The 20,077-nt window shown below is 45.3% G+C and overlaps 1 protein-coding gene across 2 annotated transcripts in view; it reads right to left on the bottom strand.

Moving 5' to 3' along the window:
- The window catches only part of LOC117757118 (ankyrin repeat and BTB/POZ domain-containing protein BTBD11-A), a 116,842-nt gene that overhangs the window by 94,672 nt on the left and 2,093 nt on the right, over positions 1–20,077 (bottom strand). The gene's annotated exons all lie outside the window — the stretch shown is intronic.

The following is a 20,077-nucleotide window of genomic DNA, read 5'->3' as shown; positions in this document are numbered from 1 at the left end:
GACGTTGCCATGGAAACAAAATATTTGCAAATGTGATCAATATCAGGATAAGATGCGTAACTGGTATAAAAGTGTTCATGTAAATGGACTAACACACATGTTGAGTTACTCTGAATCACGCTGAAATCAAACAGTCAGTGGATCTCTGACCTTTAAACCCCAAATCATATATTAATCATTGAGTTTTCACTGTTTCAGGAGAACTTCAGCAACTCCACAAACTATTTCTGGAGAAGTTCCCTGAAGCGAAGCAGCCTCGTCTCTATAATTCAAGACCGAACTTAGAAAAAAGCGATGAAGAGGAAAACACGAGCGCACACGCACACACACACACACACACACACACACACACACACACACACACACACACACACACACACACACACAATCTCCTCTAATTGACATGCTGGTTAAAGAACACAGGAGACAGAGCATGAGCATGAACTCTTATTGAGCTGCATGAATTTTAAATTTCGACGCCGCAGTTAATCCACATTTGCTCAAATATACTTTCTGCCTCGTTTTCACAAAACAAATGAGAAATCCACCAGCGCAGTGTGAATATTTGAATATAAAAATGTCGAAATGAGGAGCAAAGTCTTAAATTAAGCACAGAAAGGGAAATATTGCTGCGATTTATAAAAGAGAAGCTACATTTGAATAATTCAATTCCTACAAATGAAGCTTTTACGACTCAGTCAGACCAAAAAAAAGACAGTTGAAGGTTTTCATCAGCAGAAGATCTACTGTCCGTCCGCCTGAGACAAAGGATCCAGCAGAGCTTCTTGTGTCAGACTCTCTTCTCTTCACGGGGTCTCTGACGTGAGCCGACGTCTCGCTGCTCCTGCTCAAACTTCTTTGATGCCTTTATTCATCAGCGTCTGTTCCACGCGGGATTTAAATTGGACAGTGATACGCTCATCAGTCACTTTTCATCAGCCCTGACATGTTGTCTCTGACATCGCCGGGCGAGCTGCAGCTCAGCAGTCCTGACTGCAGCGTGACGCGCGCACGCGCACACGCACACACACACACACACACACACACACACACACACGTCTCCATCTGCATCTCAAATTAGTCAACACAATCTGTGCCCAATACGAGCTGCATCTAATGTCACTGGCCTCCCACACACGTAAACACACACGTTCTGTGATAGTGTATTTACATGTATACACACACTTCACACACTAACAAGCCCACGTGATCACGTCCCAAAGCTGCTCCACAACAGTTAAGTAATGTTTGAAGAATAGTTGTTAGGGGTGGCTTTAAATCATGTGGTAGAGCGGGTCGTCCACAAACCATGAGGTTGGTGGTTCGATCCCTGGCTCCTCCAGTCTGCGTGTCAGAGGGCTGGGGCGATACGCCTTCAAATCAATATCACGCTTATTACAAACTTTTACTTTGTCATTCAGCAAACAAGTATTTAAAACTAATCGTTCAAATAGATTCAGCATCGCAAAATGAACAAAATTAACCTTTTTCCAACAAGAACTGATAAATCCAGAACATGTCTATCTGTTGTTTCCTGTTTTCTTTCAAAAACTCAAAGAGTAAACCTGTGCTGGATAAGTTTGTGGTCTCTGGGACTCGATGAGGATGAATTTGTTGATGTGATTAGAATATTTCCATATAAAAAACCGTCCTTATTGCAGCTTTAACCAACTCGTGTGTAACATTTCAACCATTCCTAGTGTTCGGATCCCTCACAGATCCCTTTACACTCTCCCGTGAACAGTTTGCTGTGATTCTGTGGCACTGGGACATATTTCGACAGACCTCTCATGGAGAATGAAAAATAAGCTGTCTCTCGCGGCCATCCCCCCGGCACTTAGTGTTTACTGCCTTGTTTATTTCTCTTGGCTGCCGATGTCCCAGCAATAAGCCCACAAGGTGCACTTCAGGCCCGGGACACTCCGGCCAATTGGAAAACTCCAGATCCCCGATAGAGTCGAGTCTGTCTCCTCTTACATTATGTTTCATGGAGCGTGACCCAGCCGGGCCATATAGGGACGTACGTTAAGCGAGAACAAGACCGGGAGGCATATTGTGTCTATACTTTCCACACTGTTAAACAAACGGGTTCTTGGCAGCAGGACGGAGTTCAGGAGCAGAACAATGCATCACGGTGGGTTTACTGTACGTTTGGAGGAGGAGGAGGAGGAGGAGGAGGAGGAGGAAGTGGTACAGCCACTTTTCTCATGTCACCCGAGACGGAGCAGATGAACAACTCGTCCCCAGGAGAACAAGATGTGGAGTTTGTGGAGGACGGCTTATGTAACTAAAATCCACATGTTTGCTAATTACGATTTTGTGGAAGTGCAATATCCATTCTGTGCAAGAGGTAACCACATATTTACCACTTGTACATTTATTGGTTTGTGTCTGTGGTTGAATTTTAAACCGTTTTTTAGAAGTGGGACCTCTAATATCTTTCTCTTGTACAATGACAGTACAGGTTTTCTGTTCTATTCTATTCAAGGAAGCCAGAGTTCTGTGTTGTTCATGTTTTCAGAGCCAATTTTGTATTATACGATAGTTACGAGTTAATCTATGCTCTTAAAATGTCTTTCTACTTCCTCTTGAGGTCTGACCTGCGTCTTCATGAGGTTGTTTCTTGTTATTTTTGCCTAAATCCATGAGTCACTGACATTTAAATCCCTTTTGACGCGAGGTGTAGTTGCTGCTTTATCCCGACTGATTAGCTCATTTGTTTTTCCGACCAGGGAAACAGTCGCCAAAGAGCCGTCAAACTCCAGAAGCTTTAAGAACGAACGAGATGCAGGAGGTGATTCAGTAACCGGGCGCCCGAGGCTTAACTCAGCCAAAAAGATTGTTTCTGCCTGCAGAGCGTCTCGGCCTCCGAGAGATATTTGTATAACTCCGTCTCACGCTTGTCACTTGTGTTTCTGCCGTAAACAGTCGCTCCCAGTGGTCATTAACAAACATATTTCCACTTTGTTTCTGCTCCTGTTTTACCCTCGGTCGTCTCTCTGCAGCTCCTGCTTTCTGTCTCCGTCTCTGCCCACCTGCAGCTCGGTGTTTTCTCTCTCCAGTCCCCCCCTCGCCTCCCTTCACCTCCCTCTCTCCCAGAGGAGTGCGCTCGCTGCGAGCTGCCATCCATCAGGCTTGTCATCGGTCGCTCCGGGGCGGTTGGCGAGGACTGCGTGGGACTCGGCTCATTTCCCTGCTCTGATTATCCCGGGCTCCTCGGCGAGAACGGGGCCCTGCCTCTTCCTCCTCCTCCTCCTCCTCTTCTTCTTCTCACCTCTGTCTCCCTCCATTCTCAGTGCAATCATTGTCCTCCCCACTTTCCTCCTGATATTCTCACCTCTCCACTTCCCTTATGGATCCACACGTATGAGGCACATAACGTCTGCACTGTGCCGATGTGTGAAAACATGAACGCACAGAGAATCTGCTCCGGTTCCCGCAGGACGCAGTTTCACGAGAAAACAAAAAGGAGCAGAAGTATTAAAAGAGCTTTTACAGGGAACACGGGAGTCCCCGACGGTTTTTAACAACTATCGCTGTTTCATCACAGAAACTGTTAAAAGACTTTCCTGGAGAGTTTTGACAGTTAAATAAGTGCGGCTGCAAGGTCCTGCTGTGAGTGGCAGAGAGAGACGTACACCAGGGTTTTTACTGTATCTGAAAAGAGGAGACGTCTTAAAGTGAAAGTTCCTCTGAAGTATGTGGGAAAAAACACACAGAGAAACCGGGACACGGCAACACATGCGTCATATGGACACAAAACATGGAGGCCAGGCCGCATCAGACCAATCATCTGCCTGCGTTCCTCGAGCCCGTCGACTTTCCGATGCTGCTCTTTAAATATCATTCTGTCATTCTGCCTTTCAGACGTACACAACCCGGGAGACTGAGCAGAGACTTTCCATCAACCACCTGCTGCTCCTCCGCCATCAGCATGTACGCTCGGAGGGAGCCTGTCCCGTCTCCCGTCTCCATATCAGACAGGACACGACGAGTCCAAGACCGAAGTAAAACGCAACAATAAAAAGCAGCTGCAGCGTTTGACAAAGCATGACCCTCTCTGTGCTGAAAATAGGCAGCACCGGTGAACGGAAACCAGGGGAGTTTCCTTTTTTTTTTTGCTGCTCTTCGAGTGTTTCACGCCGCCCTGACAGCGCCGGCTCCCTGCAGGCTCCGCCAAAAAAACGCCTCCTCACACGGCGACCCAGGAAGCTGATTTGCCCCGGGCACGAGCTGGCCTACTTTCAAAACCTGAATAACCGACAGCCTGAACTCGTGTGGCTCTCCTTCACCTCCATATCCCGATGTAGCCACCGTGTCTGCAGCGCCCCCCCCAGACAAGGATCCACTGAGGGTCTGCGTCACCTCAAGCACGTCCTCGTAGTCTACTGGTCCATTTACACCCAGCTGAGGTCACGACCCCGTCTGTGGCTGATTCACACAGCATCGGTCATCTGGGCCACTTCAATGGCGAATGAACACAGTTTGTTTACTTCTCTCTTTTTAGGGAACGCCATGTGAAGGTACTTTCCTTGACTCATAGAAACACACAAATGCTCACTGGTTTATCGGTTATGGATCCAGTGACCTCTGCTTTAGATGCACTCAATCAAAACAGGAATTGAGTATTGGGACATAAACTCCAGTGTCCATGCATGGGTTCAAATCCCGCCTGAGCCCTTTCCACATGTCATCCTCCTCTCTCCCTCTGTTCCTGTCCTTCCCTCTATATCATAACCCAAAACATTATTTGGAATCTCGTTTCACTCTCAGGTTTTTTCTGCAGCTGCTGGTTCTTTCACACTGAGACAAACCAATTAAGGAAGTTCGGGGAATCTAATTAGGATGCATCCCTCATGTCGGGATCCAACGGGGAGAACAACAACAGACATAAACACACCGGTGAGATTATAAATCTCATCGAGGCCTCGGATTTGTTTCAAGATGCATCAGGAGAACGGAGATGGAGGTTTGCTGCATCACGACCAGGACTGGAGGGACAAACGCTGGAAGTGGATGGACAGGTACTTATGTAACCAGACTCTAACACATACAAATAAATCGCCGTTCACAAAAGCCACAGTTGATTTTGATCAAAAACGCCGTCTCACCCAAAGACAGGACTCGATGCCGGGGAATGCAACAGAAGCAGCAGGGGCATAGCAACCGGCTCGTTCATGTGCAGCTATGACATGTGGGTTGGATGATGGGTGACTGAGTGGGAGCATGACAGCGAAGTCAGCGCTACTCAACACTGTTATTGTTTCCAAACACCTCCTGTGTAGGCCCCGTTGGCGGCGGCAGAAATTGCTGAGATTTGTTTCTGCTTCTCTTCTCTCCCTCCTGGTCTGGCCGCTCCGTGGAGGAAATTACGTTGATCTATGCTCCATGAAATGTTCTATCTGCAGCTGTGTTGCGGAGGAAAATTGCCTCGGAGAAAAACTCGGTCGGCTACAGGTGAATTAAAAAGAGATGAATGGCGCGTGGGGAAACAGGAACAGCGGCTGATGGGTGATCTATCCTGACTGAAGTTTAAATATAGGAATATGAAAGTTGCAGAGCAGGCAGGGGGCCGGGTGAAAGTGGCTGCACCAACTTTTTTTTGCACTTAATGAAAAGCCTGGTGATGCTCTGTATTTATTGTCGTATTATTTATTGCTTTTTTAACGATATTTCGCCTTAATTGACTGGACGGTGGGCATGAGAGAGGGAGAGAGTGTATTTCACTGTATTTCCTGGAATAAAAGTCGGGTTATGATCTCAACTAAATGCCAGGACACTACAGTATGAAGCTGTTCCATCACTCCCATGTTTATTAAGTTTGTCAATGAATGTTCTTGTTCTCATGAGGTTTCCCTGATTCCACAACCCCCGGTATTTCACTCATGCCTGAGGTCGGCAGGTGGCGTTAAGGGTCTTTCCAAAGGAGCCACACTGGGGCACATGGAACACCACAACCAACTGGTTTGCATATATTTTACAGGATCATCCCAAACATGGGCTGGAAGTCCCAAGGTGAAAATGGCCCCTGTGGGATTTCCAGATCCAGATGGATGAAAGAAGGCCACGGTGATGGATCCCAATCGACAGCAACAGCAAGAAGAAGGAACCCGAGTGAAAACCGTTTGATATTTAACTCACAATGATATAAAACAAAACCCACAGTCACAACAAACACATAAAACTGTTCAAAAATGAGAGATCTGCACATGAACCATGATCCTCCGCCGTCTCAGACTAAAGTTAAATACCCAAATAAATCCACTGAACTTCAAACGTTCACACCAGCGCCGTTTCTGTTTGGGATCAAGACGAGTATTTATGTCTGTGATAAGCCTTCGAGGAAGAAGCCCCCGAGCCGCGACTGAAAACCTTCTCGTCTGTCATCGCGAACACAGGCGGCGAACGGCCTCTGAATGTGACTGAAGTACGTCTTCAATTAATCCTGTTGTACGGATTCCTCCACAGACAAACAGAAAAGAGAACCAGACGCCTCCTTGTTTGTGTTTTTATTATGAGGGAAAAGGTGATCAAAGCTGATTCTTTGAGTCTGTCATTTTCTCTCCGTGGAGGGATTCTTGTTTATTTCCCCCGGGTGGAGCCGAACGCACATTAGGCTGTTTTTATATCCGAGTGTATACTTCAGTGATTAATGGTGTCGGCTGCAGAACGTCTGACGGAGCAGTATCTGTTCGGCATAAAGGCACACGCACAAATGAACACGCACAATAACGACAACAACAAAGAGAGGCTGACACTTGGGACGGTGCGACAACGAGGGCAGAAAGTTGTGTACATCTGGTCCCACGGACTTATTGTGATGCTAAACCACACACACACACACACACACACACACACACACACACACACACACACACACACACACACACACACACACACACACACACACACACACACACACACACACACACACACACACACACACACACACACACACACACACAAAATGATGACGAACATAAAAAGTTTTATAAGTAGAGCAGTGATGTGAAAGAGGAAACACTTTTATTTTATGAGCTTTGAAATAAGCAGCAAAGTTTTCAAGTCGAATCATTTTCCTCCCAGTAAAAATTCTCCTCTGTGGATAATTTACTCTGTCGCATCACATTATGCGTCTCCTGTTTCAACTCTCTGACAGCTCGCCATCAACTCCTGTGTTATTTAGGACGGGTCCGCTCGCCGTCTTCATGTCTGAGGCGATGAAAATGAGACACGCCGTCATTATCTGGTCTCCAAGGGGGGGGGGGGGGGGGGGGGGGGGGGGGGGGGGGCGGGGTAATGAAAACAGGCAGTTTCAAGGGTCCCTTATGTTTTCATATATTTGTTTTTCAATGTCAATGTTTTGATTTTTGATTTTACAATGATTACATTTTACATTTTGTTTATTTACATTTCTAAATTAGTCGACTTCAATTTGTATTTCTTTATTATTTGTTTTACTTGCAATGTACTTTTTTCACGTGCGTAACTTTTATTGATATATAAGCATTAAGCGTCGCAGCATAAGATATTTACTTGATACTCAAATGCATACATGCAGTATAGTGAAGACACAACACAGTATTTATTGCTTGACATTACTTTCAGGGCTTTTCTCTGCGTGAGCTTAGAGAAAATATAAAATAAAATTCCGACATCCCATCCATCTCCCAGCAAGGGATATCCCTGCTATCCCCCCCCCCTATCTGCAATCACAAACACTCGCTAACCTCTGGAATGAGGTTTCTAAACACGTACATACATCACCCGTGTTGCACTAAAACATGGATGAGCCTGAACGCTCCTGAGGAGAACTTATAGGGGGGGGTTTGCTCTCCATCAGGCTCAGTCCCCCCCCATGAGGACACGAGGATTTATGCAGTTGAAGAAGCCGCTCAGACCGACAGCAGCAGAAGAACAGTTGGGGGGGAGAAGAACCCCGGAGAGCAAGCCGACCGGAGGCAGGAGAAGGGTTCGGGACGGGGGGGCTGGGGGGGGTGTTGCCTGGAAAACGAAGGCATGATTGATGCTTCCAGGGCAATTTCACAGCTCTCGACTTCCAGCAGAGAGGGAGCGAGAGAGGCGGCGACTGTCGACTTTTGCCTCGATTCACACATGAGAAATACTTCAGGAAGTGAATCCTGAGTTTCCTTAAAGTGCAAAAAGTCTGCTGCAGGTTATTGAGAATAGGATTTAAATAGCAAAGAGGAGGGATTAGATAGTTTAAAGAAAGAGTTTGACAGTGAGACTCTGGTCTTTAAAGATGATTCTGCCTCCTGGCTGCCCTCTCTTACTGTTTCTGGCATTTATTGGTTTTGCATTGATTTCTATTTGGCATGAAAAGTAATTAACAGACTCCTGAAACCAGCTTGAGTTGAGTGATTGATTAGAAAAGTGTAAAAGAAAAGAAAAATATCTATAAATATCAAATATTTCACACAAAAACCTTCATAATAAATAATAAATAGTGTTCCTTAGTCTCCTTAGCAACCGCCTGTGGCCATAAGATGTGTCTGGAAAGAAGATTTCCAGTATATAGATATTGTAGAAAACTTTCTACGATTTCTAAGGTGACCTTGTGATTTATTTTTTTTCTCAACCATGTTCTCATGCGTGTAACGAGAATAAAAAACGCTCCCTGGTGTTTTCTGGTTGATTTTATGCACACTCACATTGACTCGGTCTGACTCATGCATTTAAACCGAGCTCTCACGGAGCAGAATGCAGGTCAGGACGAGAGAGAGATGCTGCCGCCGCCCTGACGATGATGATGATACATTCATGGGTGAAAACACGCCAAGAGAACAAACAGTATTTTGGGATTTCACGGTACCGGGCAGCCTCTGGGAGGAAATGATGGATTGTGGGTGAAATCGAGTATCCGTTCTGGGAAGTGTGGGAAAGCGGTTCTCTGCGCTGAAGCCTGAGGATTATCTACTGTGAATGTGCAGGAGCAGGAATGGCGTCGTGCAGCTGCCTGGTGTAGGTGTGCATTAGCATAGGTGAACGAGTTCCTGGATGAATAAACTTGGCATCGCGGGATCTGCATGAACAACGGTCTCTGCTCTTAATGACGGCCGGGCTCCATATTGAAGCTGTTTACCACAGTGGGAGAATTCCTCCTGCTGATAAATGAACATGTTATGAAATGATGATGCTGCTGCTGCTGATAGCAGATTGTGTGAGTTACACAAGCTGTCTTTGTTACACATGGGTGCAGCAGCAGCAGCAGCAACAGGTGAGTGACAATGCAGCATTGTTCACTCAGACACCCTCGTGTGTGTGTGTCTGTGTGCGTGCGCTCTCTAACTTCGTGAGAACCGTTACAGCTTTCTTAGGTTTGAGTTAAAGAATGTAAGAGTGAGGATATTTTAGGAAAGTGAGGATTATCTCCATATATTAGATTTCTGAGGTCAATCCTGATATCGACATTGAGTTTTAAGAAATGAAACCTGTCCTGAGGAATTCGATCACTTTGACCAGTTGCTCGTGGACGCGTGTGGCCACATTCTTTTCTCTGTGTGAACGCACATTTGTCAGCTCGGAACAAACACTGGACAAAACTCCACATGAAGAGTGTTTGCACGGATTTTGTTTTTTGCCTTTGACTGGAGTAAACACACCGGACAACACATGGGATGACTGGTCAGTTCTACTGGTCAACAAACACACAAATCCTGTGAGGACAAAACAAACACTGACTGGAACCAGCAGCTCTGTGAAGGAGGATGAGAGCCTGGATGAAGAGGAACTGTATAAACCTACAGGCGGATCAGGATGTGAGTGAGCGACAGAAAACCGACTTGATGTCACAAATATCAAAACATCTTCATGAGAGCGACTGCCAGCGTCTGGATCGGAAGATTTAAGATTATTTACACATCACACACTGTGTCGTCTAATCACTTCCAGTTCCACTAGCAGACGTCCAATCTGACAGAGACACACTGAAAATATCATTTAATTATATAAACGTCACTTGAAATGTTGGTTTATTCTCAACTTGCTCTTTAAAAGGTCACCTCAAGGTTTGAAGGTTAGGATTAGAAATAGATATCACCGGTAGCTCCTGTGCAGATTGTAATAGAGGTTTATTGCTGTAGTCACTGACCACTCCCACAGGTGCAGCGTTCCAATACAAACAAGTGACTGTGTGTATCCAGACACCTGTTGTGCGTCTGTACCGAGTCAGTTATTGGTGGCGAAATCAGGCGAGCGATGACGCAACCTGTCTAAACAATACGTCTCTGCATGTCTGTCACGTCGGCCGCCGGACCACAGGATGACGCAAAGCAGGTTCAACCAGCCGGCGGTGGAGCAAACACATAAAGGAGAAAACCTCAGAGGGTAATCACAGCCTGTCATCGTATAATTCACATGTATTACAACACACAATGTAAACAGAGAAACCGAGCTCGGCTACAGACTCCGCGATGACAGAGGATGATCGCTGGGTGAAATAATAGTTTGAGTGTTTGCTCAAATCAATTTGCAGTTTCACTTTCACTAAATAAGAGCCGGCGGACTTGATTCCCACGTCTCAGAGGAAGTGTTGCTTTTCATTTTGTCTCAAGTTGCTTTTCAGACACGCGCCTCGACTCCGGAGGGTCTCATGAAATTATCCACAAGGGCTGTATGCCAGAACTATAATAATAATGATAATAAAATACTTTATCTCTATAGCACCTTTCAAAACCAGAGTGACAAGGAGCTTCAGAAAATAAAATTCAAGTACAAAGATAAAAAAATGAACAGAAAAGCCAAATCCGCAATGAAACAAAAACATCTAAAAGAACAACAATAAACGTTAAAACATTATAAACAATAACCTATAAACATATTTCAAGTCCACCCGACCCAGCAGGACCCATACAGGTCTGTGTCTCCTGGTTTGGGTCTCGGCTTTAACTGATAGACAGGTCCAGGTTTGGTTCTGGTGAAACATTTCTTGGTATTTTCCGATTCGGGCAATGATTTTGGGGCCTGTGAGGAACTCTAGTGAAAACGCAAATCTCCGAGCCTTTTCTACTGATTTCACAATCCTCCTTCTCCTTTTTGTTTACCCACACTCCAACTGGACGTGATCAATAACCACAATATGAGCACCAGGATTATCACTTCATCACCTCCAGCGCTGCAATCACAACACGAAGACAAGACGAGAAGTGCAACTTAACATCATGACACGACCTGCAGATTTCACACCTTGGAAAAAAACTAATAAATGTCACCGCCTGGAGGCAGCGAAAGCAGCCCGGTTTATTTTTGGAGACATTTCTGGTGAGCAACCACAAATCACACAGATTGTTCTTGTGCTCTCCTAATCACCCACAACTGTCACTTGTCTCTGCAGGAACAGGGAACCTGGGTTCAGACCAATCTCCCACACAGAAACGCCAGATTTAGCTGCATCTCAAAAAGATTTCTCTAAGCTTTAAATCAGATTTTTCTCGTTTAAAATATAATAAAGCTGCTCTTGTTAAAATAAGAATAAGTGGAGATGAGGCTGAGAGGTCGATTGTCTGTGTAAAACGCCGTAAGAGACGGACAAGGGATGAGGATGAGAGTCACAAAGGGGAGCGGGTGAATGCAACAGCGATGCAATGATTGCAGAGAGCACAAGTTCTCCTTGTAGCTTCTCTTTGCAACGTCTGTCGTGTGGTGGTTATGAAATGCTTCATGTCAGTGGGAGGAATGGTTCCTGCCTACACAACAGCGCTGGACCGAATGGCTCCATCTTCACGTGTGTGTCAAGTTGTGAGCGAAAGTCAGGAGCGTGAGGCGTCGTCGAGAAGCCGTTTGTGTAACCGTGGGATTTAAAGGTTCCGTGTTATCGCAGCGGACGCGGTGAGTTGGCGTTTGCACTTGTCAAGTTGGGATTAAGTCGGCAAACAAAGGAGAACAGGAGAGGGAGGGTGTGTTCGAGTCCAGGTCCTTAATCGCAAAAGGTATTCTCCTACACTCCACTACCCAGAATGCCGAGCATCCCAATCACTGGCCTGTTCTGTGTCGCTGTGGCACCAGATGGTTCTCCCCGGAGCAAGGGGCCTAATTTCCCATCACCACCTGGGAACAGCCAGAAACTGATCCTGCACTCACCCCTTGTTAATTAAATGCTGTAACGGCGTGTTGGGCAGTAACACGCCGCGCCGACACCCGAGGCTCGGCTGAACAGGAGGAGACGGACGGGCAGGACGCTGCATTTGTCTGTCTGCACTTTACTGACCACTGCATCTGTCCTCGTCTTCTCTGGATGGACGACGCGTCTAAATATCAGTTAAAATATCCTGGATACAGGTGTCGCCGACCCGTTAGCTGGTGACGTCATTTGGAGCCGGAATAGATCTTCAATTACTGATTATTTCAATTAGTAATCTTTACTCAATCACTTAATCAGCTGGCTGGTGATTAACTTCCCAGAACCAACAGGTATTTGATTAACGATAACATGAATGAGAGAAAAGATGAAGATAATTGGCATTTTTGAAAACGTCATTCAATAATCAAACCAGAATGGCACTCAGGCTTAATAGTCCCATGAAATTAAATCAAGCTGCACCAAAGTTCACACACTCATAGACATCAGTCGTCTTAATAGGCCAGAATCTTTTTAATCAGGATCCATGAATTATTTACTGATAATAATGTAGAAAATGCCAAAAGAAAACTATATTGCAATGATTAAGAAAGTGATTAGAAATCTGCACCAAGATCTAACTCTTCCCATAATGCATCAAGTTTAATGAACATCCGTCAATATCACAATAACTGTAGCATCTCATTTCTTTAAACTAGTATCAGTTTCAGACTGACTACATATTTAGAAACTCTCCTCGGTGCTAGTGTTACACAAGCGTTACACAATTCAGTGCAGGCTGCAGACAAATTCCGTGTTCCCGGTTTAAGCCTGTGGTTAAAACTGTGTAGAGCAGATCCAGCGGCACCGGCCACCGCCTGGAAGACATCGTCTGCGAGGTGTTCTCATGAATCATCCAACTGGTGCAGCTACAAATGTTCAGCTCTTAATCCCCGTTTGATCCTTTAAAACCAAGTTACTGCAGCTCGCCCGCGCTGAAATTACAGCCAAATAAAAGTGGAGAAAGCAGGATTGTTTTTCTGTCCCAAATATGAAATGAAGACGCAAGAGTTTAATTACTCCTGGTAGAACAGGACGGACGGACGAAGTGGAAGCCAAGTGATCATGTCGCGGTTTGGGGTAATCTGTTCTTACCGAGGCCGTGAGGACACGTCGGCTAACTATCGGCGTGAGCCACGGACAGGAAGAAGGTCCGACACAAACAGGAAACAAAAAGATAAAAGTCTTCGTACACAGGGTGAAAGAAACGAGACATAAAAGACCTCGGAAAATTCGCAGCGAATCAGATTATCCTTCTGATAAAGTGCCCACAACGTGTCACATCTTTTTGGACATTGCAAGTGTTTCCAAATTTATTATCGACCATTTGTAGAAAGATTTGCATTATTGAATTATACACGTTATGATACTTCCTTGCTTCCCTCTACTCGTTCGACATGAACGCTCAAGGTGAAATAAAAAAAGGAGCTTTGTAACCTGGTTGGTTAAATAAGGACTGAGGCTGTGAGTCAGTTTCCCAACATGGAACGATAAAGACACATCTCCTGACACTGCCGGCCCCTCAGATGTCAGTCAAACGCCGGCGTTGGAAAACACCCACTCACACACACACAGCAACTCCACAGTAACGTTAAGATTCCCCTGACTTCCAGTGCAGTGTGAGGAGGGAGTCGGACGTCAGCGGAGAGAGATAAGCATCTGTCACTTTCATTCAGTGTCAGGGACTCGCTCAGGACGCGGGGGGGGACTCGTGCAGGAGGAGACTGGATGGAGCTCGTTTTTCTGATCTCAGCTCTGTTTCGTGCATAACAAACTCAAACTGCAGGAGTCTGTAGTAAGTGTTTAAAATAACACCGGGGGAGGATGATGAGCGTGGGGGGGGGATCTGATTGATGTCGACGGCTTTTGAAAAGATCTCACGTGGAGTTAAAGGGACGTCAGTCATCTGCTCGGCTGCAGCGTTCGAGAGCACAAACTTGGGTTTATTGTTGAAGTGATATGATTGAATCCCACACTGGAGCGTTGTTATCTCACAGCGGATTTAACGAGGAGTTCACAAACTGAAGAGGGCAGTGACTCAGTAGATTGTTATTCTTCTGACTGTTGATTCTATAGCTAGAAACCCCCCGTCTTCAGTAGAGTGAGGAAAACTACATTGAGCACAAACCTCCGCCAAGGCCCAGCAGTCTGCTTACATTCAATCGAGCTGCAGCATCTTCCAACATCCATACTACTAAAATAAAGCCCGTCCATACGCCTTCTATCCTGGAAGCCTAGGCTTTAAAGGAAATGTCAAAAAATGCCTCATCTTTCAATGTTTAAAGAAGTTAAAAACTATTTCTGTATCCAACCCCCTGCTCCAAAAGTTCTTCCTTGGCCCAAAAAGGCATCCAACCACCAAGTTTCATGAAAATAGGTTCCAAAGTGAAACAAACGGAGTCAAAGCACAACCTCCTCGGCAGAAACCCTTAAAATAGTTTGAAGTTAAAAAACTTCAGAAAGTAATCGTGGAAAATCCCCCCGGAGAGACAAAAACATCCCCTGACTCAATAGACGTGTGAGAGAGGATGTGAGTGTTTGAACCGACATCCTCATTCCTCCTCCTACATCAGATTTACAGTAATGCAAATGTTTCACAACCGATCGATAGCTTGACTCATACAGTCAAACAACTTCTGAGTTTCAGAATCACCCGATGGCTTGAGTCATCGTCCTGTTCCCTCACAAGTCTCATTATTAATAAAAAAGATGTGCTTTTTATTGTAGTGAGGGGTTTTATTGTAGTGTGTTTGGTTTTCTTTAGCACATAGACAAATATTGTGAGCACCAAAGAATGTTTGAGCTTAAGATCTGAACAGAAAACATCACGAGAGAGAACAGAACGACCACAGATCATATGATGCGATCACGGAAAGCACAAGATGAATCACAAGGAGGAAAACATACGGCTGAGAAGATGTAATGTGGTTTCACTGCACAGGCAACAGAGCTGAGATTCAGATTTTTGCAACGCTTGGTTTTCACCTGAGATTAACTTTGGAAACCCCCTAACCCTTTAAGCTGTAAGAGCTTATATCACTTACTATTTCATTGTTTTAAATGGTCAGTAATGTTTCTGTTGATATCTACACGTGCAGATCATTTTGATTTGCAATCTGCAAAGATATGAACGAATCATTCTCGAGTTCGTATTCAGCTGAAACTTGATTCTTTCTGTTTCCAAACAGTTGAAGTGGAAATTAAAAAAACAAAGGACGTGGCCTCTGGGAGAGGGAATCAAAAGTGAAACCAAACTTTCTGCCCGGCAACACGTCATCTAGGGTAAAAAATAAAACCTTATTTTCTAGTATTTGGATGAACTGACAAATATAAAGCATCGTGTGAGACTGTGGCTCTGACTTTACAATAAGAAAATCAAGCAGCACAGGACAATGAAATACAGAAATAAATGACTTATGTTGAAATCAAGGTCCCAGGAGGATTTCTGTGCTGCATTAAGTTTTGTACGACTGACACACGACATCAAAACCCAGTGAGTCTCCAGACTTTCAGGTTGTGCGTCATCATCTCGTGGATTTTGTGCATTTGCTGAACTCAAACCGCACAAATCAGGTCGTTGCGACACTGCAGCATTGTTGAGGTGCGACTGCAGAGTGAACTCGCCGAGCGGCCACCTGTTGTACAGGCATCAGACCCGCGGTCACGGGGGTTAACAGACGGAACTCGCTATGCACGCGACGGCGCCGCCACATCTTTCATCGTGGCCATGAGCAGCGTGTGAAAGAGAAAACCACTATCAGCATGAATCCACTGATGTCTTGTTACAGCTCCCAGTGAAAGATCTTTTAAATATAATAGGACACGGTCATCGCTGGGCTACTGGATTAAAGTCCTTTTTTAATTTCAGTGATTTGTCATCTACTTTCCAGAGCAGGTGACAGTGTGATAAGGAACTAAATGTTTTTCATGTAGAGAGAATATTTGTTTGTGCCGTCGTGTTTTAGCTTTTGCTGCAGTTTTCACTCACGCAGGCGTCTTTGCTGATTGTGAAGAAAACGACTGACATCGGGGGGGAAACCTGCTTCGTCTCACTGCTCACGTCAAAGAGAGTCCACAGGTCTGAATGTCCAGAGGTCACTTTATCTGGGCCACACACACACACACACCTGATCAAACACGTCGACCTGGTATTAGTAATGAATGAGAGGATTTATCATCTTTGTTCTCTCCGGCTCCCTCGTGTTTCCCTCTTGCTAATTCCTAATCTTAATGACTAGCAGATAAGCACAAGTGTTAATTAAAGAGAGCTGCATGGTAATTATATCTCTGAGGGACCTGCGCCAGCGTCTCCTCCCCACCTCCTCCCCACCTCCTCCTCCTCCAGCTGACACTCCACACATCCTTGTTTCTGCTCCTGCATTCGAACGCTTCTCTCATTATCTCATTGTGACCCGGTGCTTTCACCTACTTCTTGATAATGGGAGGGGATGCACAGTCCAATGACACTGGTAATGAAACCGCTGCTCCATGTTTCCCCGAGCGTGGTTAAAGGAGCTGTTTGGAATCCCCCCCCCCCCCCTACTAGTGAAATCACTGTGAAGCAACATATGAAATCAAAGCCAATATTTTCCACTAACTTGGAGGGAAACTGGAAATGGATGCAGCTCATAAAATTCATCTTGGTGCCAAAACAACTTCACATCACAATCACCAATCACTGCAGAAAACAGGGGGGGGGGAGGGGGGGTTTAAGGGATACGGGTGCAGCAGCCTTTGGTTTTATGAAATTTGGGCGGCATAAAATAATCCATCACGACCAATCTTGCCTGCCCGGAGCGCTGGCGTTTCCACCAGAACCGCAGCAATCTGTCCGCTCATCTGCGAGTCCGCCCCGAGGAGGGGGAGGGACGGGCGCGAAGAATAATAACAGAACGGACAACAAAAGGCCTCGCCAGAATCGTGTGGGTATGAGGGTGAGCTTATTAAAAACCACAGTGGAAAACAAGCATGCAAACAGCGAGCGCGCCCACCCTCCTGCAGGAGAGACACAATAAAGTATGGTGTGAAAGACGGAGAGAGGAGACGGAGGAAGAACAGACACCCGCTGCTAATTTAATAGGCCGACTATAGGAGGGCCTCCGGTTCCACTATGTTGTGTCATGCGCCCTGTGGAGGCTGCGTCGGGTCCTTGGGGAAGGTCACGACAGATGACGGCTGTAATCATAATCAATGGGGATTCCACATTATAAGCGCGTTGGGGGCAGATGACCAGGCTGTTTGTGTTCCTGATGGTTTAACGTGAGTGAGAGCGGGCGGATCACAGGCGCTGAATCCTTGTTGAGGTGAGAACATCAGGAAACGTGCACCTGTAAAACCAAACGTTGGCAAACTGATCTGCGAAGGTTGTGGTTTTAATCCACAGTTTGGTTCACACCTTGATTTTTCCGCCACGGTTTGATTTCGTACGTCCCTGATATTAGCTGCGTCAAACCGGCCGCTACTTTATGATATGCAACAACCACGACCTTTAACGAACAACAGATCACACAACTGATTCCTGTGTGTGTCACATCCTGCACCGCACACATTCAGCATGAGATTATCATTTGCCTGCATTTGCATACGTGTGATCATTCCCTCGCGATACGAGATGGATATCGCGATGCGACACACATCAACAGTTACAGTTATTTAGCAGTAACGTTACACAACAAACATTTCACTGATGCGATGTTGATAAATGCCCGAAAATCAATCACACAATGATAAACCAACTAATTGTGTTATTTGGATATTAAATTGCATAAAATGAATGCATTACATTTACTCCTGCATAAACTGAACGGTTCTGTAAAACATATTTTTATGCTTTCCTATTTATATACGTTTTATTTCATCTTTCATTTCTATTTGTCTAGTTTTCACTCATGATACTCGACTTTATCTTTCTCCTCACACTCAAAGTCTACTTGCTTTTTGATTTGCTTTATCTTTGTCCTCATTAATTCTAATTATGTTCATTGTCACGCACCAGAACACCAAAGTGAATACTTGTATGTGGAAAATGTACTCTGCGATAAACATGACTCTTAATCTCATTTGTTGTTTTCAGTTCCTGTTTCCATCTCAACGATTCCTCTCCACCTGTTGACAGTTACACGCTGTAGGTGTGACTAGTTTCACAATTAGTTTTGTCGAGGTTATGAATTACTCTCACGCACATGTGTTTTCCTCCTGTAATGATAAATATCATAAATCAGCTTGTACGGGTTTTAAACAGCAGCACGTGCGTCTGAAAACAAAGGAAGAGAAGAAAGGCTTCAGCTCATTAGTCAGAGTAAAGACGTCGTCACCACCGGTCTCTGAGATCTGGTCATTTTCAACAAGAGAACCACCTTCGTTCACCAGAAGGATCCAACCTGCTCTCTCCCACCTTCAGATAAATATAGACTCATTCCTGAAACCACTCGGCCACATAGAGACGGTGCAGACAAATGAGTGAATGTTGGATTAATATGCGATTGAGGACGGTTCATTATTCACCAGCAGGTCTGAGAATTAAATTTGACTCATGATGTTTTAATGAGCTGATCTGGAGCCGTCTCCTTCACGACGTCTGATAGGCCACGTTTTCCTTTTTGTTGCCTTCCCGACTGTCACAGATGACATCATGCTGTTTCGGGAGTGAGCGCAAAATTGTAGCCTCCTCTGCACCATCAGGAAATGATGCGATCCACGGAGGAGGAGGAGGAGGAGAAGGAGGAGTGGAGAGGGGGGGATTGCACGCTCTTCTCCTCTTCCCGTCTCCCAGCTCCAGTTTCAAGACAAAAGCAGTCATGTGTAGCGTTTATTTTCATCCCAGGCTAAATACCAATGTCAAATGAGGCGGCATTAAAGGATGTTTGGGCTCCAGAAGATTAAAAAGGGTCAAAACGACCGGTTTGATCTGCAGAGCCGGAGCAAACACTGCGCAAATCAATGGAAGGGAAATATTTTGACTATCAGATGTAAGGGTTTGCCGTTTTTTCACCATTTCATATCACCGTGCCCGTTCTAAACCGGCCTGTTTGGAATGCACTGTTTACGTGACCTGTGGTGAGGCTGGATTTCTTTCTGAAACTGTAAAAAGTGATCTGCAGTAACTCAGCCACGACAAATAAAGACCTGCCGCTGAACCCTGAAGCCACGTCACCGCTGCTGCACGAACAGCTGTTCACCTGTTTATTCAACGTTGGGTAAGGCTAGCTGCTAAAAAAAACGCAGAATCCCGAACTTTGAGAATCCGTTTTCATTGTCGTGAACACGCTGTTGTCGTCCAATAATCCAATCTAATAAGATGAGCGGTTCTCTGGATATGTGAGACACATAAGCTGCTTTCAGACATGCACTGAACTCCAGAGATCCTCCTGACATTGTCCGGAGGGGCTGCATGTCCGAGTCTCCAGACTTTTCACCGTCCTGGTAAAAAGTCTGCAGATTGTCCGAAAGAGCCAACGTGACAACAGAGATTCACCGCGAAAGCCTGAGGGTATTGATGACGTTTCTAGCATGCGACGGACAAAACAAATATTTCCGAATGTTGTGCATGTGTGAAAGACAAACTCCGGAGAAAGTCCAGACCCGATTCTCCAGACATCCTCCGGAGGTCAAGTCTGAAAACAGCTACACAGAGAGTTCTGGAATCCAGACAAAAGCACATTCTCGCTATTCCTAACAGAGACTTTGGATTACAGAGGAGAACCGGTTTAATTAGAAAAACCTGCATCCGTGATTGGATTTCAAAACACATCATTTATCACGATGAAACCTATGAGAGATATTTCAGATCCATTTTTCCTCAGACAGCTTCTGGAACAATCTCTACTGGAGCTTTTACAGAGGAATGGGTGCAAGATTTCTTTATCCTATTCAGACCTCACAAGCATTTTTGATTTTCACCTCGTAGGTGAAGAAAGAAAATATGCTCACTGCAAAAAACGA

This window comes from Hippoglossus hippoglossus, chromosome 23, assembly GCF_009819705.1.
Source record: "Hippoglossus hippoglossus isolate fHipHip1 chromosome 23, fHipHip1.pri, whole genome shotgun sequence".
NCBI lineage: Eukaryota > Metazoa > Chordata > Actinopteri > Pleuronectiformes > Pleuronectidae > Hippoglossus > Hippoglossus hippoglossus.
Note: the sequence above shows the minus strand (reverse complement) of the source record. Positions and strands in the feature narration are given on the sequence as shown.